This window comes from Toxorhynchites rutilus, chromosome 1, assembly GCF_029784135.1.
Source record: "Toxorhynchites rutilus septentrionalis strain SRP chromosome 1, ASM2978413v1, whole genome shotgun sequence".
NCBI lineage: Eukaryota > Metazoa > Arthropoda > Insecta > Diptera > Culicidae > Toxorhynchites > Toxorhynchites rutilus.
In genome coordinates this window covers 113508872-113534427 of record NC_073744.1, presented here as the reverse complement: position 1 = coordinate 113534427, position 25556 = coordinate 113508872, and the positions used below count along the sequence as shown (strand labels likewise).

General features: G+C 39.2%; 1 protein-coding gene and 1 long non-coding RNA gene across 3 annotated transcripts in view; one reads left to right on the top strand and one right to left on the bottom strand.

The window, feature by feature from the left end:
- The window catches only part of LOC129763547 (uncharacterized), a 69311-nt gene that overhangs the window by 31145 nt on the left and 12610 nt on the right, over positions 1 to 25556 (bottom strand). The gene's annotated exons all lie outside the window — the stretch shown is intronic.
- LOC129763550 (uncharacterized) lies at positions 22529 to 23950 on the top strand. Of its 2 annotated transcripts, XR_008740960.1 has the most exons (4): positions 22529 to 22918; positions 22990 to 23409; positions 23472 to 23539; positions 23595 to 23950. It is a non-coding gene; the product is annotated as an uncharacterized LOC129763550 (long non-coding RNA). The 2 variants fall into 2 exon arrangements; XR_008740959.1 differs by having other exon boundaries at positions 22529 to 23409.

Here is a 25556-nt window from a genome sequence, read left to right as displayed (position 1 = left end):
AAAAAACTTTTCTGAACTCTAATCCATCAAATTTGGAGCCCTGAAAAGGGCCGTTGATTATATGCTAAGCTAATATAGCACCCTCTCCTTGGATTCGACGGGCCAGCTCAATGTCCTTGGGCATGATGTGACGCGTTTTACGTGGATACCACACAAATTTGTATCTTCGAATAAGCCTCCTGCAGCATCATAACCGCGGAACTTCGGAAGCGCAAGTCGGTTTTGAGTTCCTGAGCAATTCCACGATCCAAAAGCTGCAAAGGTAGCTTGCGGATCAGCAATTCGGTCGACTTCCGATAGCGATAAATTTCACGCAAAGTTCCCGGTCGATAGCGATGTGGCTTCTTCACCTATCCTGCGGCTGGTGCGCTTATTCGAGCTTCTTTCGTGTGCCTTACCACTGAAAGACTAACCTGCTATCTGCTTGGTCCCAAACAAACGAGTCGTCACGGTGCGAGAGTAGAGTAAGAAATGAACGAAAGCAAAGGAAGCGTCATTTTATAACCTGTTTTCGAAGCTATCATTAAGCTATTGAAACAATTTTCCGACTCAATAAATAGCAATCATATAACTCTTGGACATTTTATCTTTTGTATGAAATGATTATCACTGTTCCGTTGATCCGAAGCAGAATGAATAACGCTTAAATAAGGAATGGATTTTTTCTTGGAATTTACTCAGCAAAAATAATGCCCTTTCCCAACACTTAAAAACGACAAACGGTAAACAGTTTCATCAAAGTGATTTCTTCGATATGGGGATATATTCACTACATGTTTTTGTATTCTTGTATTTCATATTCTTCATTATGCAATCCATATCCATGGCACCTATCGGTATCGAATTATCATCGACACCACGATTTTCGCTAAATGCTCCTTTCAGTTCGGCCTGTAAAAAACTTTTCTGAACTCTAATCCATTAAATTTGGAGCCCTGAAAAGGGCTGTTGATTATATGCTAAGCTAATATAGCACGCTCTCCTCGGATACGATGGGCCAGCTGGATGTCCTTGGGCATGATGTGACGCGTTTTGCATGGATAGCACACAAATTGGTATGCTTTCGTGGTGCCTTACCACCGAAGGGCTAACGAGCTATCTGCTTAGTCCCGATGAAACGAGTCCTCACGGTGCGAGAGTAGAGTAAGAAATGAACGAAAGCAAGGGAAGTGTCATTTTATAAAACATAAAAGAATCGAATGTAAACCCCACCCTCTTTATTATATAAGCTTACTGTATACTCACGAATATAATAAGGGTGGGATTTAGATTCTATACTTTTATGGTTTATACAATGACGCTTCCTTTGTTTTCGTTCATTTATTACTCTACTCTCGCACCATGAGGACTCGAGCTCGTTAGTCTTTCGCAGACAGCTCGTTAGTCATTCGGTGGTAAGGCACACGAAGTCAGCTCGGATAAGCGCACCAGTAGCAGGATAGGTGGAGAAGCCACATCGCTATCGACCGGGAACTTTGCGTGAAATTCATCGCTATCAGAAGTCGACCGAATTGCTGATCCGCAGCTACCTTTGCAGCATTTGGATCGTGGAATTGCTCAGGACTTCAAAACCGACTTGCGCTTCCAAAGTTCCGCGGCTATGACGCTGCAGGAGGCTTATTCGAAGATACCAATTTGTGTGCTATCCATGCAAAACGCGTCACATCATGCCCAAGGACATCCAGCTGGCCCATCGTATCCGAGGAGAGCGTGCTATATTAGCTTAGCATATAATCAACAGCCCTTTTCAGGGCTCCAAATTTGATGGATTAGAGTACAGAAAAGTTTTTTACAGGCCGAACTGAAAGAGGCATTTAGCGAAAATCGTGGTTTCGATAATAATTCGTTACCGATAGGTGCCATGGATATGGATTTCTTAATGAAGAATATGAAATACATGACATGATGTAGTGAATATATCCGAAGAAATCACTTTGGTGAAACTGCATTATAAAATTATTTGTGTACGAATGCCGCAATCGATAGTCGACTCTAATTTGCGCTGGGTAATTTCCTCGGAGGACTCGATTCCTGCTTTGAACATTAATAATCTCTTTCTGGCAAAACGATGTGGTATGAATCACATTGTTTGAATGATAGAATGAAGAAGTTTTTTGTCAATTTCCTTCAACCTCCAAACGTATCTTTCTCCCGTTTGTCGTTTTCGCGTTTGCTAATCCTTTCTCACAACACCCATTTCTCGGTTGAGAAATTGTTGAGTAAACATTGTTTGCCAGTGCGCGTAGAGCGGGAATTCCTAAAGATTCATTGCACCTCTAATAAATTGCCGAAAGACGTGGTCTTACGTTGATCGCACTTGATTGAAAAAATCCAAAACGAAATGTATTTGGGCGCAGCATAATATGAGTAGAAAGCAAATAATCGCTCGAAAATGACTTGATTTTCGCGATGTGAAACATTTTCCGTTTTTCATGTTATGCATCCAATATTGGATACGAAAATTTCCACTGATGGGGAAAAAAAATATTCAGAAGCTTACCTGTTAATTGCGATTGATTGAAAAATAACAAAACCAAATGTATTTGGTTGCAGTGTTATATGGATAGAAAACATTAAAATAAACTCTTTCGCATGAATGTATTTTTCAATTCCCAGGGGAACTGGCAGATTATTTTTCAGCAACGATGATAGCAACGAGAATTCCGCGCGTGTATGTGTGTGTGTGTGTGGCGGCTGCTCCGATGTTTCAAGCGGAACCGTGGCATCACTCTCCTCCTGATGGATTCCCTTTTGGCCTTAGGTGCACAAACAGGCTCTTGGTGACACCGTTCATCAGCGTTCTCATGATAAACGAAATTAGCTTCACAACAACAGCGACAACATGCTCCAATCGCTGTTCAATCATAACTGAGTGGGTTTACGAGCGGCGCTCGCTTATATACCGATTGGTGATTTCAATAGCCTGTTTTGAAAGCAATTTTAAGACTATTGAAACAAGTTTTTGGATGAAAAAGTAACAAGTATCTGACGCGTAGACATTTTATCTTTCAAATGAAGTGTTTATCATACCATTTCGTTCAGTTGTTTAAGAGCTATTAACGCTCAAAATCTCGGTCTCTAGCGTAACGCTTTCGTTCTCGAAACTTTGGTTTTACACCCCGGTATAGAAATGAAAGACGTAGTCCTACGTCAAAAACCTTGTTCATTATGGTCAAAGACAAAACAGATAATTTGGTCGTTGCTTTCTGATTCAATTTCATATAAATCACTGCTATAATTATTCCACTCATCCATGTCTTACAAGTGTAGTGTGATGAACCTCTGGGTATCCATCATAAATCCAACGAACAGGAATCATGTACCGTTCTGAATCATATTTCGGACAACATCATATTTCGGACACTTTGTTCTAATATCTTGAAATGCTTAATGCACTGATGATATAACTATCAAATTAATATCACAATTGCTTCTTTAGAGTAATCCCTTGGTTTCACTATCATTTCACACGAGAACTACATTTGAATTATAATATAATCGGCAGAAATCTTACAACACTACTCATTATTGTTTGTGTTTGACGTTTCCTTAGCGTGAGCACGTAGTATTTACCCGTTCATAAATATTTAAATTTCTCCCGCGTTTCATCAGTTCTCATCATCGTTAACAGTTTACTGTGATTGCTTGGTAAGTGTTTCGCAGTTGACTATAAAATATAATTAAGTGTAATGTAATTTTCGTCCAAAAAATTACAAAAAAAAGTGTCCGTAATTTGAATTCAATCTGTCCGAAATTTGATTTAGTGTCCGAAGTTTGAATCTTTTTCGCTTCATTTGAAAAGCATTTCATTCGATGATTTTTTTATGTTTTCAATCAAATAGGTACCAAAGTAGAAATCTTAAAAGTATATAGAACTAATTTACTAAAAATATCAACCAAATAATACCTGTGCATAAAATTTAGATCTGTTTCTGCATCATAGGCCTTAAGCGTCCGAAATATGATTCAGAACGGTATTTCAAATCAATAATTAACGAATAACAATGCACAATGGTCCAGGAGATGTATTTAAGTGGAAATTGGCATTTAGCGCTCGACAGTTATTCTCTGACAAAGTAGTTACATATGAGGGGCTTGGAATGAAAGGGATGTAAGTGATTTGATCGATTTCTCTCCATCAACTTTCTCTTTAGTTAATAACTCAACTGCAAAAATGTTCCAATTTGAGTTTGCTATAGAATCCGATAGATGAGGTTCTGGCCTATCTTTAACATTGTCAAATACAGCTGGGAATGAGTTTGCAGCTAAGTTATGATTAAAAGAGAGAGTCGATGTAGGGAAATCGTTTTGTCACTTACACCTCTTTCATTTTGAGTCCCTCATATGATAGAGCGCTCATTTTTATGTTATCAAAAATAGGGTGACCAAAATTGTCGATGAAATAAGAAATCTAACTTTCTTATCTTTATAGATAGAGGTAAACATAGTTCGACAATGTTGTAGTCCCAGTCATTTGAGATATCTTTGTAGAACAAAGTTTTTTTTTCTTTCTCTTTAAATAACCGATATAGCGCCTTTTTCCTAAGTTACGTTAGGGTCACCATGAAAAAAACTGTTATTTCAAGAAATAGAAAAAAAAACATTGTAGTACAAAGATATCTCAAATAACTGGGACTACAACATTGTCGAACTATGTTTACCTCTATCTATAAAGATAAGAAAGCTAGATTTTTTTATTTCATCGACAATTTTGGTCACCCTATTTTTGATAACATAAAAATGAACGCTCTATCATTTGTAACAACTTTGTCGAAGACAGTTTTTGTCTAGAGAATAACTGTCGAGCTCTAAGTGCTAATTTCCAATTGAATACATCTCCTGGACCATTATGCAATGTGAACTTCTATTTTTGTAGCGTTTAATTAAACTTCACGGATTGATCAGAGGATCAATGCACAAACGAAAAAGTCTGAGAGTATTTGCACAACACTTTAAAAAATAACTAAAGCATGATCTTTTTTTCATACAACTTTCATTTTTATTCAATCCCTGTTCAAATCTATACTCATGTAATGACGAAATAAATGTTTGGCTTGCAGAGTTTCGTTTACCCGCATTATAAGTGAGAAGTATATCGATTTTGTCCGTCCGTCTTAGTGTTTTTCCGTGTTTGGTGAAAATTTGCCTCTATTCTTCTGTTTCTTGTTTATGCAACACACGTCTACAGGAGAAAAAAAAAGGTATGGCTAAAGTGCACAATGTGATATGTGGTTATCATGTTGCCAACAGAGCCAATCTATGCATTGAGCATCTAACATACATGCTGTTGTAAGCATTGATATATTGGCGGAGAGTATCACGCTGCTACTCCAAACAACGATTGAAATCAATTCTTTATCAAGGAATGCCGAATAGTTGAACTGTTTCACACAAATCTATCTAATTTGGACTACTGTTTGGTTGTGTAACAGTTATTTGGATATGTAACAGTATTGTTATTGTTTGGTTATGTAACAGTTCGGCTGAAAAATTTATAAGGTTAAACAGTAAAACAATTTTTTTTTGCAAAATACAATTTTATTATTCAACATAATTGCCTTCGAGGGCGGTACAGCGATTATAGCGATCTTGCAACTTTTCGAACCATTTTTATAGTACTCTTTCCAAAAAAGGCCTCAGTTTCGGTAATCACTTCATCATTGTCATCTTCAATTTGGTCTTGTCATCGAGCATTCCCCTCAGGTCTGCGACAGGGTTGCCGTAATGAAATCTGTGAAAAAATCTTTTTATCTTAGTTTTTTTTTCTCAAACCATCTGTATTGAAATCTGACTTACATTTGTTAGTCTTATTTTGAAGCTTTAGTACCATCGATTTACATAGTTATTAATTAGACGATGTTGATGGTATCCACGAAAAGCCAGCAAGTATATATACTGTAGTAAAAATAAAATGCTTCATTGAGGTGTTATGGAAGTTTATTCTGTTAACAGGACATGCTTGATTACATTGCGAAACGTAAATGCCTTTTTTTATCCCATCCGTTTATTAGGCTCATTTAGCAATTCAGCTGTCACAGAGCCGAATTTATTCGTATACATTTTTATGTTAAGATAACTATTGTTGTATATTATTTAGGCTTAAGATTCTTCTTAAGATTCCTTTTTCGGCGTTAGAATATTCCTATTGTTCGAATGTTCACAGTTGGACTGTTCACAACGGGACTGCTGATATGAGGCTTCCATTGCTGTGTTAGAATTAGCACCAATTACCGATGCAGCAGATCGTAATGTGAGCGGTAAGGGACTGGGATTACCGACACATGATGATTGTTGCGTGGACGTAGTAGCTAGAATAACACACAAAGATGGTCAGTTGAGGGGCCCTGAGTTATTAGCTCATGATCGTTCGCTTAGTAGCGGACACGCAACCAATTAGGCTACGAAGACCCCCCAACCGTAAATGCCTTCATCAGGTATAAACAAAAATGTAATGGTTGTAATGAATTAAAAGGTACAATAATAAGGCAACAGTTCAGAAACTGGAGAAGTGTCAGCGCTTAAAAAGGGGACGTAAGGTTACTATGAATCTAACGATTAGGAAAAGTTTCAAAATATTTATCATTCTAAATAAATTAACCGAGTATGTTTTTATTTAAATTTCTATTTTGTATTCAAATTTTCGTCGTTCAACTATTTGATGATTCAACAGATAATACTAAAAGTTGAGGCAAATGAATTTTCACGACATTTTGAGCGCACTTTTGTATTTTACATTCTCTGTGCTTCAGTAAGAAAATGATAAACAGTGTTATTATTTGTTATATAACTCTAATAAAGAACGCAGAATGTAGGACATCAAACTACACGTGAATATCGAAAACAGATGAATTCTGATTCAAACAGATTCGAAGGCTATATGAATAAAATAAGTGAGATGGGTAAAATATTTTTAAAATCAAACCGTAACTGTTATTGAAACGTTATTTTATAAAATCTGTAGATTCTGTATGAAATCCAAAAAATCTGTAATCTGTATCTACAGATTCGTGGTTTCGAAAAGACAAAAAAAAATCTGTGGAAAAACAGATTATTCAGTAGACCCTGCCCTCCAGTCGATACCACTGCTGAGCATCAATGACTTTAAACCACTTTAACAGACTAGGCTGGGTAGTGTCTGGGGACTACAAGAAGCCTAGTCAATTAATAGTTTTATCCACCAATGATCATTCTGTACAACTTTGTAAAGGGTGTGTCACATCAAATTGCATCACGGAAAAAACGCTGTAGAAATTTAATTTTTAGGAATTATATCTTCAGCTTTCGCTTATAATCAGATAAGAGTGTATAGGACACGTTGGTCATGCTTCATTGTCATTTTTTCGTAAATTTGGAAAAATGTCGTCGAACGAAAAAGAGTGTCGTGAATTAATCCTGTGCACTCATTTCGAGAATCCGGAGTTGTTCGGGACATCGGTAAGATGCTGGGAATCGTCCAATCCACGGTCAGCAGAGTACTAGAACGATACTTCGAGAACCTAACCATCGACCGGAAGGTGAAGAACGGCAAAAATGGATGCTCCATCAGTGAAAAAGATCACAAGCTACGCGCTTAAGCAGTCTAGACGTGATCCGAGAAGTTCGGTCCGGGATGTCGCCAATAAGCTGAATTTGTCAAGTTCATTCGTCCAGCGGACCAAGCAGCGGGAGGGCCTGCGTACATACAAGGTTCAGAAGGCTCCTAACCGCGATGAAAGGCAAAACATGGTGGGGAAGACGCAAGCCCGGAAACTGTACACCGAAATGCTGACTAAGCCGCATTGCCTGGTAATGGACGACGAAACCTACGTCAAAGCGGACTTTCGTCAGCTGCCGGGCCTGTTGTTCTTCTCCGCAGAGGACAAATTCAGCGTTCCGGAGGAGATTCGCAAGCAGAAACTATCCAAGTTTGCCAAAAAGTACATGGTGTGGCAAGCGATCTGCTCTTGCGGAAAGCGGAGCGCCCCCTTCGTGATGACCGGCACGGTAAACGGGCAGGTTTACCTTAAGGAGTGCCTACAGAAGCGCTTACTACCACTATTGAAGCAGCACGAGGGCCCGATCATCTTCTGGCCGGATCTCGCTTCGTGCCACTATTCAAAGGGACGTGTTAGAGTGGTACGAAGCCAACGGGGTCACCTTCGTGCCAAAGGAAATGAACCCGCCCAACGCGCCGGAGCTTCGCCCAATAGAGAAATATTGGGCGATTATGAAGCAGGCCCTTCGGAAGAACCCAAAAGTTGTCAAATCGGAGGCGGACTTCAAGAGAAAATGGATTTCTGTTCAAAAAAAAAACTACAACCTGACGTTGTACAGAACCTTATGGACGGGGTAAAGAGGAAGGTGCGAGCATACGGGCTTGGGCTCGAAGTATGAATAAAAAAAAAATGCAAAAAGTTGTTTAATAGTTTTTATTTTACTGTCTAAAATTTTCAAAAGGATCGGTCTACTGGGCGAATTTCTACAGCGTTTTTTCCGTGATGCAATTTGATGTGACACACCCTTTGCAAAATATTGAGTTTTCCGGAAAATTCGTGCCGATTTTAAAGAGAAAACAAAAGCATTTGTTTATAGAAATACATTTATTCGATTGTACATACACCATTATGATCCACAATCTTACGTAATTTTTCAAAAACTTGTTTGTTATCTTGCCGAAAAATTGGGCAAGGTAATTTTTTCAAAGAGTTAGAGAGAGTGCTCTGACATACTGATCGCTTTGGATCGCGCGTTTTCTGATGTTTCAAGATAACATGTCTTCATTTTGTAAACAGTTGCATCGCATCGCATTCACAATGTCCTCGGCCTTAGAATTATCAAAGAGACATGAAGTTTGCAATTGTTCAGGTGAAACACGAGGCCTGTCATATTAGCTAATTCGGGACAATTGTTCTGGATCACTGACTTTAACTCGTTTAGTTGCGAGTAGTATTTGTTGAAATTTAACGACTTGGTAGAAGCTCATAATGAAGCATTTCTTTCCAATCCCACAATCCACACTGCATTTTGCTTGCCGCAAGATTTTCTTCTCAACGGTTTGATTTCCCACCATTCACACGTTTTTGTAGTGATTGTTGTGATTGTCATCAATGACGACACAAACTTTCTATGCGATCCAATAGAGCCGTTTTTCAAAAGTTATACATTTCAATAAAGAAGAGCATCGCTGCTACAAACACCGACACCCGCAACTAAGAAAGCAATGTCCTACATTTTCAATACTTTCAATTTTCAATACTAACTTGCTAACTCATTTGGTGGATATTCACCTTGGCGGAATGTATGATCCTTGTAGAATGTTATTCCAGGTATAGATAATAAGCATTACATACACATACACCAGCAACGGCAACTTCGACGTCAGCAAAATGAGTTCAAGAGAATAGTCGACTGAACGGTGACGGGACGTTGTGTGTGTAGCGCACTTAACCCTTTGGGGCACGGTGGTATTAAAAATGTCCCACCTTTTTGATGCGTAATATTAACGAAAGATGGGACATTTTTTGAACCACCTAGAAATATTAGAATAGATGCGTGCTCATAATTTCGGAACCTTTTTATTTAAAGTAGTTGGAAACACCATTAGCAAATGTCAGAAATATATTCGATTGCGTTGGCAAGGTTTATCATCATATGACAACACACATTTTTTTCAATTTTGAATGATATAAAATTTCTGTGCAACATGGATATTCTTAGTTTCCAAAATCCCTCTCAGGTTGTAGGTTGAAAAAAAAAACAACTCTTTCATTGATAAATATAGGTATTAGTCAGGGTGATGAATTTTGAATTTTTTTTAAAATGCAGAACAGAAAATTTATTTTTGATTATAAAGGGTGTGTCACATCAAATTGCATCACGGAAAAAACGCTGTAGAAATTCGCCCAGTAGACCGATCCTTTTGAAAATTTTAGACAGTAAAATAAAAACTATTGAACAACTTTTGGCATTTTCTTTTTATTCATACTTCGATCCCAAGCCCGTATGCTCGCACCTTCCTCTTTACCCCGTCCATAAGGTTCTGTACAACGTCAGGTTGTAGTTTTTTTGAACAGAAATCCATTTTCTCTTGAAGTTCGCCTCCGATTTGACAACTTTTGGGTTCTTCCGGAGGGCCTGCTTCATAATCGCCCAATATTTCTCTATTGGGCGAAGCTCCGGCGCGTTGGGCGGGTTCATTTCCTTTGGCACGAAGGTGACCCCGTTGGCTTCGTACCATTCCAACACGTCCTTTGAATAGTGGCACGAAGCGAGATCCGGCCAGAAGATGATCGGGCCCTCGTGCTGCTTCAATAGTGGTAGTAAGCGCTTCTGTAGGCACTCCTTAAGGTAAACCTGCCCGTTTACCGTGCCGGTCATCACGAAGGGGGCGCTCCGCTTTCCGCAAGAGCAGATCGCTTGCCACACCATGTACTTTTTGGCAAACTTGGATAGTTTCTGCTTGCGAATCTCCTCCGGAACGCTGAATTTGTCCTCTGCGGAGAAGAACAACAGGCCCGGCAGCTGACGAAAGTCCGCTTTGACGTAGGTTTCGTCGTCCATTACCAGGCAATGCGGCTTCGTCAGCATTTCGGTGTACAGCTTCCGGGCTCGCGTCTTCCCCACCATGTTTTGCCTTTCGTCGCGGTTAGGAGCCTTCTGAACCTTGTATGTACGCAGGCCCTCCCGCTGCTTGGTCCACTGGACGAATGAACTTGACAAATTCAGCTTATTGGCGACATCCCGGACCGAACTTCTCGGATCACGTCTAAACTGCTTAACTACGCGCTTGTGATCTTTTTCACTGACGGAGCATCCATTTTTGCCGTTCTTCACCTTCCGGTCGATGGTTAGGTTCTCGAAGTATCGTTTTAGTACTCTGCTGACCGTGGATTGGACGATTCCCATCTTACCGATGTCCCGATGTGACAACTCCGGATTCTCGAAATGAGTGCGCAGGATTAATTCACGACGCTCTTTTTCGTTCGACGACATTTTCACAAATTTAAGAAAAATTGACAGTGAAACATGGCCAACGTGATCTATACACTTGTGAGTTTCCAGAATATATCTTCTTTAGGGAATCACCCAGCGTAGCTGTTTTAACAGAGAAACGTCTTACCTCGTGCTCGTTGATGATGGAAGTGAGGTCAAGGATCAATGATCACTAAGCAACGGTTTATGCGGTTCCGGTTACTTTCACACTGCCGTTATGACGTCACAGCTAAGAGTACGCCTGATTGTATGTTTGTGAGAACACATGTTCAAACCGGTCGTACTACTATTGTGTACCACACAACACTCTTATCTGATTATAAGCGAAAGCTGAAGATATAATTCCTAAAAATTAAATTTCTACAGCGTTTTTTCCGTGATGCAATTTGATGTGACACACCCTTTAGATGTGAATGTATTTTTCAGAAAAAGTATTTACCGTGTTCACGTGGCCATTACCTATATCCCCTCCCCCCTCACCGTGGACAACTGTGGACTGTGGACAACTGTGACACCATTGCATCCGCAAAAAAAAATACTGTTTGGTGTGGTTTTCATGCCGGAGTGATTGGGCCGATGAGAACAACCATCATATTACCGTCAATGGGGAACGCTATCGCGACATGTTGGAAGCCTATTTTTGGTCATAATTACGTCAATGATATGTGGTTTCAACAAGAAAGAACAAGATCTATTGAAAAGTATGTTTGGTGAACATGTTGTTTCGAGAAATTGATCTGTCGATTGGCCGCCTCGTTCACGCGATTTGATGCCATTGGATTTCTTTTTATGGGGCTATGTAAAGTCACTGGACTATGCCAATAAGCCAGCAACTTTAGAAGAGCTCAGAGACAACATCCAACGCGAAATTTGAATCTTGAAATGTAAGAGGTGAACTACACTCAGAATAAATTTGAACTCAATCTCTCCAAAAACTAGTGTTTTATTATTGACCAGCTCAGCGTATGTATTCAGTTATCTTCTTCTTGAATGGCGTTAACGTTCCCTTGTGGAACTTTTGCCGTCTCAACGTATGCATTAACTAGCGTCATTTATTAATACTTGGTCGAGATTTCTTAAGCCAAATAACACGCCTTGAATGTATTCCGAGGGGTGGGCTCTTGAATGCGCATGACCACAGTGCAAGTCGAAGGAAATTTCTTTGACGAAAAATCCCCCGGCCAGAACGGGAATCGAACCCGAACACCCGGCATGATAATGTGAGACGCTAACCACTCGGCCACGGGTGCACTGTATTCAGTTATAATAGGTGTATTCAAATCGTATGTTATAACGAATGCGATAAAAATTTAAAATTAGGCTACTTGCCATGAAGGAAAAACACAAATGGATGACCTATTCCGATTATTGTAAACCATCCGTGGTGGAAAATCCAGATCAGTTGGTTGCTTTTCATTTCGTTCCATTCGGCGACTCCAATTCGTCTGGAAATTTCATGCGACATACGCGTCGCTTTTTTGCCGCCGCTATTCGGTTGATGGCCGCCAGTGCCATCGCCTGCAGACAAATGCTGCAGATAAATTCTTACGCATGTTTTCGTTGCATCACATAGGCAACTGTTGCCAAATTCAGTTGTAAACGAGATCCGGCCATGGATATATCATACAACATGTTATTTCACAGATAAAGACACACAATGCACAACAATGCAGATAGATCGATATCTACCTAGGCGAGTATTTCACCATTGCATGTTTCCTGTTCAGCATGAAATCAGTTTCTAACATTTTTATTGAATTCTAATTTAATACTTTGAGCTCCGAAATGTTCTTACTGCACTTTTTATTCAGTCCGCATCAAGAGCGCTTGCACAATATCAGTGTCGGTCCCAGCTTCCAAAGATATTTATCGTATACTAGCTGATATTTTTCGTAATCACATCCACGTTTTCTTACTAAGCGCACGTTCATGGGTCCAATCGCAGAACTGTTCATTGATTGATCTTCTAATCTACCCTTTAAAATTATTTTTTACTATAAAATTTCAGTGCTTCTACCAAAACTCGACATTATATTATCAGATTATTTTCAGACACAATTCTCGTGCAAGATTTCTCATCCACTTGCAAATAAAATGTTTCTCCGTTACATGGAATAAATGTTTGATTCAGAAAATATGATAGAATGAAGACAGCCCTAAATGGGAACAATTCCTTTTTCGAGTTTTGCTCTTATCAACACATTCGGCGATCCATTTTTATTCATGTAGATAGAAGATATAGGAGTGCGTTTTATCACATTAAAATCCATTTCCACTTTCGAACGAAGATCAATTTCGTTACTGCAAACATCAAATGGACTAACAACGCTTGTCAATATGTAATTGCAGAACACATGCGAATTGAATTTTTCGAATTTTCCCATTTTCTTTTAGAGTTTTCCGAAAAATTTTAATTGTCATGTTTGGTTGGAATATGTGTGGTTGAAATATGTGCATTATTTTTATGGAACCCCCTCTCCTTTCCAGAGAAGAAAGGGGTGTCATACCATCATAGAAACATATCTCGTACCCAAAAACTCTCACATTTAAAATTTTGCTCCATTTGCTTGATTAGTTCTCGAGTTATGCAGAAGTTTGTGTTTCATTTGTATGGGAGCCCCCCTTTAGAGAGGATGGAGGAGTTTCGAACTACCATAGAAATGTTTGTCGATCCCAAAAACCTCCATGTGCTAAGTTTGATTCCATTTGTTTGATTAGTTCTCGAGTTGTTCAGCACCCTCCCCCCCCCCCTCTTTAGAGAGGGGAAAGGAGTGTCAAACCACCATAAGAACATTTATTGCTCCCTAAAACCTCCATATGCCAAAATTGGTTCCATTTGCTTGATTAGTTCTCGAGTTATGCAGAAATTTGTGTTTCATTTCTATGGCAGGTAAAAAGGCCTCTAAAAGGCCGAAAATGGCATGAAATCCCACAATACAATCGGCAATGGCAGTGTTAGCATATATATCCATGGGAGTGAGAAGAATGAAAAATGAAAATAAAGTTTTATAGTGAGCTGAAAGCATTTGAGCGAGAGGTAGATAATGTTAGAGTGGGAAGAACTTAGCCTTCGTGCGATGCTTGTGGAGTTAGATAGAGAAAGTTTACATACAAATACACACGCAAACGTCAACGGTCAACGTCAATACGCAAACATAAGAGCTCTTGCACAGATACGTGCATACATAGATTTAATCAAAAGATTCTGATAGCCAAATCAAATACGTTCCCCAGGTAGTGACCGCCGCCCAATAAGCCAACCTTATGCGAGCCATTGATGGCTCATAACTACCTTATTACGAAGTAAAAACCGGGGGTCTGTTTAGGACCGTCTTTTGGAGGTCGGTTTAGGACCACTCCGACTTTTCCGAATAACGGCATGTCGTGTACTAAAGGCAACATGTACAATCAATTTATATAGCTTATTTTGTTGAACATATCATAAGCATTTGGAATTGTCTTGTTTTGTAATTCTTAGTAATCTAGAAGTACACTCAACGTATTTTTCATGCAGGAAGTTTTTGAAGCAATGAAAACGTAGAATAGCGCTAAAACACTAAGCATTGTGACACTTTCAATTTGAGACTATCAAAAATTCGGTAAGAAGCACCGTTCCTGAGGTATAGGTTGGATCTTTGGGGAAATCTCAAAAGAAGATGAGAGGTATTCAGGATAATAACTAACATAAAAGTACATGCTATTTTTTATGTTGATTATTATTGATACTTGATACAACACGGCGAAATAATACACTTCATAGATTTTGTGGCGTGACAATGCTTTGTGGATCCTATTTTTCTCTCAGAGTGTGTTGTCACGTCACACAACGCATGCCAATATTTGCAAGGTTCTTGCGAGTTTTTTTGAAAAACTGAGTATACTGGAGTCTACGCTCCTCTTTTGTTGACAAATGATAGAACAAAGTTAATTTGTATTTTTTGGAAAATAATTGAAAATACAACATCCACGTTCAAGAGTCGGAAACCGCAGAAAGTTAAGTGTTGTCACGTCACAAAAGTATTGAACTAGCAACAAGCGAATTCAACTATAAAATATTCACCAACTAATGATTTTTGTAGAAACTTTTCTCAATTTCATTTTGTCCTCTTTTACTTTTGGAAATCGTTTGATTTATACATGAAAACGAGGAAACGAGGAAAAAACAATAACTCACTAGAGTTACGTTTTTTGAATATAAAAGAACAATTTAATTTTTGATTCATCCCCTTAAAATCAAAAAACACCTTCCTCACATGAAAAAAAAATTATTCAGAATCACTGAGGAGGTGATAGACGATCATGTTTGATGAAAAATATCCTATAGATAAAATATATAAATAAAAATCGCATAAAGGGTGTGTCACATCAAATTGCATCACGGAAAAAACGCTGTATAAATTCGCCCAGTAGACCGATCCTTTTGAAAATTTAGACAGTAAAATAAAAACTATTAAACAACTTTTGGCATTTTCTTTTTATTCATACTTCGAGCCCAAGCCCGTATGCTCGGACCTTCCTCTTTACCCCGTCCATAAGGTTCTGTACAACGTCAGGTTGTAGTTTTTTTTGAACAGAAATCCATTTTCTCTTGAAGTCCGTCTCCGATTTGACAACTTTTGGGTTCTTCCGGAGGGCCTGCTTCATAATCGCCCAATATTTCTCTATTGGGCGAAGCTCCGGCGCGTTGGGCGGGTTCATTTCCTTTGGCACGAAGGTGACCCCGTTGGCTTCGTACCACTCTAACACGTCCCTTTGAATAGTGGCACGAAGCGAGATCCGGCCAGAAGATGATCGGGCCCTCGTGCTGCTTCAATAGTGGTAGTAAGCGCTTCTGTAGGCACTCCTTAAGGTAAACCTGCCCGTTTACCGTGCCGGTCATCACGAAGGGGGCGCTCCGCTTTCCGCAAGAGCAGATCGCTTGCCACACCATGTACTTTTTGGCAAACTTGGATAGTTTCTGCTTGCGAATCTCCTCCGGAACGCTGAATTTGTCCTCTGCGGAGAAGAACAACAGGCCCGGCAGCTGACGAAAGTCCGCTTTGACGTAGGTTTCGTCGTCCATTACCAGGCAATGCGGCTTCGTCAGCATTTCGGTGTACAGCTTCCGGGCTCGCGTCTTCTCCACCATATTTTGCCTTTCGTCGCGGTTAGGAGCCTTCTGAACCTTGTATGTACGCAGGTCCTCCCGCTGCTTGGTCCGCTGGACGAATGAACTTGATAAATTCAGCTTATTGGCGACATCCCGGATCGAACTTCTCGGATCACGTCTAAACTGCTTAACTACGCGCTTGTGATCTTTTTCACTGACGGAGCATCCATTTTTGCCGTTCTTCACCTTCCGGTCGATGGTTAGGTTCTCGAAGTATCGTTTTAGTACTCTGCTGACCGTGGATTGGACGATTCCCAGCATCTTACCGATGTCCCGATGTGACAACTCCGGATTCTCGAAATGAGTGCACAGGATTAATTCACGACGCTCTTTTTCGTCCGACGACATTTTTCCAAATTTACGAAAAATTGACAGTGAAGCATGACCAACGTGATCTATACACTCTTATCTGATTATAAGCGAAAGCTGAAGATATAGTTCCTAAAAATTAAATTTCTACAGCGTTTTTTCCGTGATGCAATTTGATGTGACACACCCTTTATGGCCGAATTTCAACAATGACAGAGTTATGGATCTTTTTTATGGCTCCAAACTGTGTTTGCCTTATACTGACTCTATTTTTAAAAAAGTACGGTACCTAGGAAGGTCCTGTTACTTCCATCTGAAAGATGAGAAAATTTAGTACAGGATATATTAGTTGTGGAACATCTTGATTAGTGGATGAAAATAACATTTTGGAAGTGAAAAAATAAGAGAGTGATTTTGAAGGTGTTATTATTATTTTATCACAAAAAATTATAATGAACTTGATTGTTTTCATCAACCAAGTTAAAGCTCTCTAAGCACTTTACAATTTGTTCTTTGCTCGCTGCAATATCGTTATAAGCAATTACTGGTGACAATTCAATCCAAATCTTAAAAAATCACAATTTTCAGTCCACTCAAAATGTTTCGCGTTTTCACGTTTTTCGAAAAATGAGAAATTATATGAAAAGTTCAATCTACCGTTAAAGTATTGAACAAAAAATGAAGTTTAGGCAGAAAAAATATTTTTGAGCATTCATGCGGCCTATCGTGATAAGCTGTATTCATGGATAAAATTCTTACTGATGGATTTGTAGCGTATACCACATACTTCTTTGAAAGCTTGGAAGCACATTATTTTCATAAGTTTAGAATTTAAAACTATGAATAATTCTGAGCAACTTTCCCTTCGATAATGTGAAATGAGATGCACGACCTATGCCGTTTCCCAGTTTGAGCCGTGGAAGAGACTGTCATACTTTTTTTTGATGAAAGATTTATTCTTGTGTAGTGACAATAAGGCAATATAAGCTAGTGAAAAAATACAAATCACAAATCGCTCAACAATTCGGTATACACTTTATGACAATCACAAGAATACTAAAAAGGAAGGATTTATTTGTGAAACTGTATGTTTTGACTATAAGCACTATAGGAAAAATTAAATATGCTACTGAAGTTAGAATTGTTTTAATGTTTAAATTAATTGATGGTAGATATTCTATACTTACTTTAATGGAAAATACAGCAAGCTAGAAACGACTGTATACGGCTGTGATGGTTGATAGTATCTGCGTCGTTTAAGTTCAGCGATTCTTAATTATATAATTATATAATTGCAACGAATCTGCCTTACTTTTCAAAATGAATACCAGATAAACGTTAACTCATTTCGAGGAGAAAAGGCATCATGAATCAAAGCTGACAAAAACCGGATAACTTTCATGTAACAATTTATCTGGTACTCATAAACATCCATTGATGATAATTGAAAAATCGAAGAACCCGCGATGTTTCAAAGCGGAAACTATTTTTTGAATGCTTCTAAAATCAGTTTGTTTCGGAAGTTCCCGAAAAAGACTACAACCAAGAGGCGTTCCGATAATAGATAACTGCGTTGCGCACCATTGCTTGTGGGGATGAATTTTCCTCTGGCGACGGATTTTTTTTTTTTTTATCCGAAATATATATTTTTATTAAGGCTCATATGGCGTCAACCTGACGGGGCCGGGAGTTCAATATTTCGACAATGTTTGCCTTATAACTATGTTAGTAATATGTTTTTTTTATCCAAAATATATATTTTATTAAGGCTCATATGGCGTCAGTCTAACGGGGCCTAACGTTGAATGCAATGTGATAGAGATGCGCGTTTAGGTTGTAGTGATTGGACATAAGCCGAGATATCACGCGAATGAAATCACGACCTACATTCAATCCCTTGAACCATGCACTCGTCGAGACCTTAGGGATAATCGTGTGTAACCAAAGACCGAACTCATCACCACTCCACATGCGCTGCCAACTAACGAGCGTATACTGACGAGGAATGTGGAAAAATTCATTATAAGCAATTTGCCTTTCAAAAAGTGTGCCTTCTAAAGCGCCCACCTTAGCTAGCGAGTCCGCTTTCTCATTCCCCGGAATCGAGCAGTGAGAGGGAACCCATGCTAAGGTAATCTTGAATAATTTTTCGACCAAAACACTCAATAGATGTCTTATTCTTGTTAGGAAATAAGATGAGCGTTTATCAACTTTCATTGAACGAATTGCCTCTATTGAGCTGAGACTGTCTGAAAAAATAAAATAATGGTCGATGGGCAATGTTTGAATGATCCCTAGTGCGTAGTATATCGCACCCAGTTCAGCGACATACACGGAACAAAGATCTTTGAGTTTGAAAGAGGCACTGGAATTTTCATTGAAGATGCCGAAGCCAGTGGACCCGTTTATGAATGAACCGTCAGCAAAGAACATTTTATCAGATCTAACTTTCCCATATTCTGCCGAAAATATCGGCGGAATAGAATCGGAGCGTAGATGATCTGGGATTCCATGGATTTTTTGTCGCATGGACAGATCAAAATTGACAGAGGAATTGCAAAAGTATGGGAAGCAAAATTGGTTGGAGATGCCCGGTGAAGGGTGCACTTCATGGGTAAGGAAATCATGGTACAAAGACATAAAACTTGACTGAGGAGTCAGTTGGAGTAGATTTTCGAAGTTATCAATCACCAGTGGATTCATGATCTTGCAACGGATGAGAAATCTGTAGGATAATTCTGTGAATCGAAGAGTAAGCGGTAACCCAAGACTTCGAGACTCATCGTATGTGTCGAATGCAAACACCCCATTGCTATACGCAAGCAACGATATTGTATTCTCTCCAGCTTGAGAATATGAATCCTGGCAGCTGATCGGAAGCAAAAACTGCCATATTGCAACACTGATAATATCGTTGTTTTGTATAACTGAATGAGGTCTCCTGGATGGGCACCCCACCATGTTCCGGTTATTGTTTGGAGAAAATTGATTCTTTGCTGGCATTTCTGTTTCAAATACGCAATGTGTATTCCCCAGGTACATTTAGAGTCAAAATATACTCCAAGGTATTTGAAAAACATCGAGTGCCTGATCGCTTTACCGGATAGGTGAAGCTGGAATTGGGCGGGTTCGTGCTTCCTAGAAAAAACGACCATTTCGGTTTTCTCCGTAGAGAATTCGATACCCAGCTTTAGAGCCCACGTGAACAGATTGTTCAGGGTATCTTGCAAGGATTTTTGCAGAATGGCGGGATTAGTACCCGTGATGGAAATAACTCCATCGTCTGCAAGTTGTCTCAGCGTGCAGTTTCTAGTTAGACAATCATCCATATCATTGACGTAAAAACTATACAAGAGGGGGCAGGAGCCTTATGGTAGGCCCATAAAACTGTATCGAGAAGATTTCAAGCTGCCATGATTGAAAAACATGTGCTTTTCTGAGAGTAAATTGTACAGGAAATTATTCAGAATTGGCGATAGTCCACGATTATGAAGTTTCTCTGAGAGAATTTCCATGGAAACTGAATCAGATGCCCCTTTGATATCGAGAAAAACGGAAGCCATTTGTTCTTTACGAGCAAATGCGATTTGGATTTCAGAAGATAGCAGCGCGAGACAATCGTTCGTCCATTTACCTCGGCGGAAGCCAAACTGCGTATTTGACAGCAAATTGTTCGCTTCAACCCACTTGTCCAAACGAAGTAGAATCATTTTCTCCAACAATTTACGAATACAGGATAACATTGTAATCGGCCTATACGAGTTGTGATCGCAAGCCGGCTTGTTGGGTTTCCGTATGGCTATCACTCTCACTTGTCTCCAGTCATGCGGGACAATATTCAGCTCCAGAAACTTGTTGAACAAGTTCAGCAAACGCTGTTTCGCCAAGTCGGGAAGATTCTTCAACAAGTTGAATTTAATCTTGTCCGACCCCGGAGCCGAATTGTTACATGAGAGGAGGGTAATTGAGAATTCTACCATCGAAAAATTCTCATAATCGCATTGGAGCGGAATGTCGCGTACGACGTTTTGTGCAGGAACGGAATCGGGACAAACCTTTCTTGCAAATTTGAAAATCCAACGGTCAGAGTATTCTTCACTTTCATTTGTATGGTTCCAGCCACGCATTCTCCTAGCCTTATTCCAAAGAGTGCTCATAGCTGTCTCCCTTGACAAACCATTGACGAACTTCCGCCAATATCCACGCTTTTTTGCTTTAATCAGACCTTTTAGTTTGGCTTCTAGAGCTTGGTACTTTCGAAACCATTCCACTAATCCAGTTTTCCTGAATTTTTTAAAGCGGATGATTTTTCAAGGTAGGCCTTTGAACACTCCTTGTCCCACCAAAATGATAGAGGACGACGTCGGAAAGTGGTAGCAGGAACACGTTTCTTTTGAGCTTGAAGTGCGCTTTCGTAAATCAAACTCGATATAAAGTTATACTCTTCGAGTGGAGGAAGTTCATGCATTGAAACAAGTGCTTCAGATATTATTTCTGCAAATTTTCTCCAGTCAATATTTTTCGTGAGGTCACACGCAATATCGACTGACTCACGAGAACCTGATGCATTGGCGATCGATAAAATTATTGGCAGGTGATCACTACCATGGGGATCTTGGATTACCTTCCACGTGCAATCCAGGGATAACGTAGAAGAGCAAAGTGATATGTCTAGCATACTTGCCCGTGCAGGAGGTTTGGCTATCCTAGTTGCTTCCCCTGTATTTAAAACTGTCATGTTGAAGTTGTCGCACAGATCATAAATCAACGTGGCACGGCTGTCATCGTAGTGTGACCCCCATGCGATGGAATGATTAAAAATTGTCCAACGGCAACAGAATGATGAATCTGGGACAAATTTAAAACATAAAAGTAATATATCGAGAAAAATGAGAAATGTCAATACTGCTAAATTCAGAAATACTGGACAGGCACTGAAAAAATATCATTCAATGATCTAGCTACAGTGAAAGCTCTCTATAGCGACATCGCAAGGGACCGCCGATGTAGATAATTGTCGCTATAAAAGATTGTCGTTATAGAGAGCTTAGATGTCGCTATAAGGAGAGAAACGCTCAAGCTCACACAAAACAATCAAATTATATTAGAAACAAATGCAATTGATGTCCAACCAATTTGAAACAAAAAACATTAAACAATCAATATAAAATTCTGCTCATTCGTCCGATACAAAATTTTCTCTAGATATAAAAAAATAGTAAATTGTCAATTGATTTGTGTATTAATAAACCAGCATAGATAATCTGGAAAGCATTTGCTTGCTGGGTAAGCATATAGTTTCATTGTTGAATGCTCTGTCAGGCCCTGATTTAGTAAATGATTGATTTTATTTATCTCATGCCCAGACAAAATATACTCATTGAACATCATTATTTTTGATGATGAATGAATTCCCATTGTGCGGCACATTAATTCATTAGATAAGGTTGTCTTTTTAGTACCTTTTTTCGAACCTTTGAATTATGTCCAATTTATTTTTAGCGTTGAAGTTGTTCGTGTATTTCAACCCATTTTGGGCAGTGAATGTTTTCAAAGTGAAACAAACGATACTTCAAGTTATTGCCTGAATTTGATATCAAAAGCTTTATCCATATAATAATTGCGCACACAATACATTCATTTTTAAATTTAATGCAATTTCATTCTAGGACGGGATTTTTTTTCAACAATTATTCGGTTAATTTGTTTCAATAAGCTTTTCCTATCTTTTATGGTTTAAATTTCGGGTTTTGTAAGTGTCCGAAATCTTAAATCAGTTGGGCGTGAACAAAGTTGATTAAATCTCATAACACACAACATAGACTGTTTACGTTCGTAGTCACTGACATTGGCACACAAACTATGAGTGGAGTGAAATTGAAAATTGTCGCAATAGAGAATGTTACGTTTTAGTAAATAGAAGCGATAATGTGTCGTTATAGGGGAAGGCCGTTATAGAGAAATGTCGCAATGAACAAAAAAAAATTCTTTGCGATTTTGAAGGGACCTTTGGACATATCGTTATGGAGAGATTTGTCGTTATAGAGAGCTATGACTGTATTTGAAAATTGGCAGCACGTCAACCACAATCATAAAATCTTGGAAGCAATTTTATGTGGTCCAAAACAAATATGTATTTGGTTAGTGAAGACAGAATTTCTGTATCCACCTTATCTATGATTACTGATCCTGGTAATCAAATAGTGGTACCGGAAGTTGAAGGATGAAGAGTATTTCACACACAACTTTTTGAAAGGCCAAATTGTCGGTATAGTGAATGATCCATCAGAAAAGAATGAAGATACCGATGTTGGGAAAGATGAAGAACAGGACAAACAGGAGAAAGCCGCCACACCGGAGGAATTTGGGCACTGCGGTGGTTCCCGACCCGAGGAGTCCAACTGTCAGAAGTTTAGGACCAAGCATCAAGACGAGGACCATAACCTCGCGCTTTCACTGGTAGAAACTGAAAGTAATGTTTATTTTTATGTGAGTATTATTTTATTATTATTATTGTGAATTATTGTGAAGTGATAATAAATAAAAATAATTTCAAGAAGTGTCTTGTAGCGGTCAGTACTATAAATCACTTTTAGGGCAAAACATACTCTAATATGTATTTGCCCTAAGGTAGACAACGACGCAAATGGGCTGAGCTGATCATTATACAGCGTAAAGCGTACTAGTTTTAGTTCGGGAGAGAGTCCGGGAGAGATTTCCGCGAGACAAGGTTCAGGGATGCTGCTTTGTATGGAAGGGGAGAGGGAAGGCTGGAAGATGGTTTTTCGAAACCAGAATGATTCGGCCAATGACAATCCTCAGATTTCCGAGGACAGCCGACGAGATTTGGGAAATGACGTACTTCCTGTAAGTACGTTTGACTCCACTTTCCCTGATCTGAGGATTACTAAGCTTGCTCACTTTGTTCGTGACTGCAGAAAATAGTGGAAGTGCGCGTGCTCGTTTCACTAATTCCAAAGGTAGTTTAAATTTAAAGCAGCATAAGTTACGTTCATGTTGTTAATAGTTTTCTTTTCGTTAGGTCATAGTAAAACTGTAAAGTAGTAAACCAAAGGTAGCGTGTTGTGCGTGTGTGTGTTCGAGTCACAGGTGATATAGACATTACAAAAATCATCGATCACAGTGCTAATTTCCACTTGCACAGTTACCCGTTCTCCCGCAGGCAATTCGGAAAAGCCGCTTTATATGCCAATATATTTCGCCGCTCAAAGAGCTCGTATTCAACATCCGCAGCACGAATAGCAAAATCACCCGTAGAGCCGGTCATCAGCAGCAGCCAACAAATTTGAACCAATAGCTGGTGAGTCCGTTCCAAGCTAGTTTTTCTGTGCGTAGGGTGACGTCCGGTGAGGACGTCACGGAGTTTTTTATATATTGCCTTAAGTCGGGATGAAACGGACGGCGAGGAAAGTTCGCGTCCGAGATAACCATTAAAAGGTGAATTGCAATTACCGAGCGTCATTGTCGACGTCGCCATACAATGCGCTCAATAGATAAATAAAAGACAAAAGGTAACAAAAGCTCGAATAAGCACACACTTACCTTAGAAAGCTTTCAAACTAGAATTCAAATGGAAAGGAATAGGATAGCAGGAGTTAGGAAACAAATGTGAATTCGAATAAATTATATGTTACTTGTTCAATGAAATTGGTACTTTACGCAAATATATGTTGATGTCGAATGCTAGCAAGGAAGGAAGCTTTGATAACGTGAATGCATTTTTATGTTGCATAGTATGAATTGTGTCGTGATCGTTTCGTTCTGTCTGTGGCGAATGAGATTTTCCATTGTTTGCGCTTTCTCTGGACGGGTAGCGGCCTGGCCCATGATGAGCGTTATTCAGGCATGAGTGGAGTCTACTGAATTCTTTGAGGTTTAAATCTGTTTGATGGGGGTTTAATTGAAATTGAATTTGAAAGTCTTGTTTTGGTTAGAATTCCGTGGCCTGGCTGGAGCGATCCGTACTTTCATTACGGAAGTAGTGTACTTGAACTCGCCCTCAAAGGGAGTCTCAACCGGGCAAATTTAATCTTGGCGGGCAGTCTCCTTCGGGAGTGGCGCTTAAGCTGCACGCTTGTAGAGGATCGGCCAGCCCACGGCTACAGTCTATAGTGCTTTTTTTATTGTTCACTTGACTTTATATTTTTGAAAAAAATAAATAAATACCAAAAATGTTATATATAAAGATATTCATTTTTCTATAGTGGTTGAAAATTATTAAAAAGTAAAAATAGATACTCTAGCAGATCGGACAAGTTTTTAATCGATCCAACAAAGGTGTTTTTTTCACATCGAATAATAGTGTTCTTTTTCACCGGTTGCGCTTGCGAGTGGAGCGAAGTTTAAAGTGGTGCGCGCTGAGGATCCAAATCAGACACATGCATCACACACGCCACACAGCCGCGGCAAGTAGAAATTTATTTTTCTTTTGTTTCCCTATCATTCCTTCTACCTTCTGTGCACGTTTTACACCATTGTTCAACTTTGTGTTAACCAAATCGGCAAACGTTGGCATTAAGGGTGATCATTATTACTTATATACCGTTGAACTTTTATTGGATTTTTTTTTTCATTTTATCATTTTATTTAACATAAAATTGAATTTAATATTCGCATCATAACCTTATAAAAAATATTTTTTTCACTTATTTATTTATTTTGATTATCATTATATTCTGTTCATATCGAACAGTTGACCGATTTTTTTTTATATGGCTGAGGGCGGGAAGGATCCCCCATCGACGCCATTGAATATTTCCGATACCGAACACCTCCTCCTGAAGAGCAGGAAGATGAAGCAGAAATTGAGGAAGAAACTTCTGTATATGAAGATGGAAGTTCCGAAGATGAGGACATTGAAGAAAAACAGGATTTTCGTCCAAAAGAATACCCTACAGGCTCCAAAGGCCCATTCATTGTATACTTTAGACGAAAATCTAAACCTCTCAATGTCATTCGTATCTCGAAGGAACTTACTCAGAAGTTTTCCGAAGTTACCGAGATTACACGGATGGGGCCAGACAAACTACGAGTTGTCGTCTCAAGCAGGACCCAAGCGAACGAAATCACGCGCTGCGACCTCTTTGCGATTGAGTATCGCGTATAC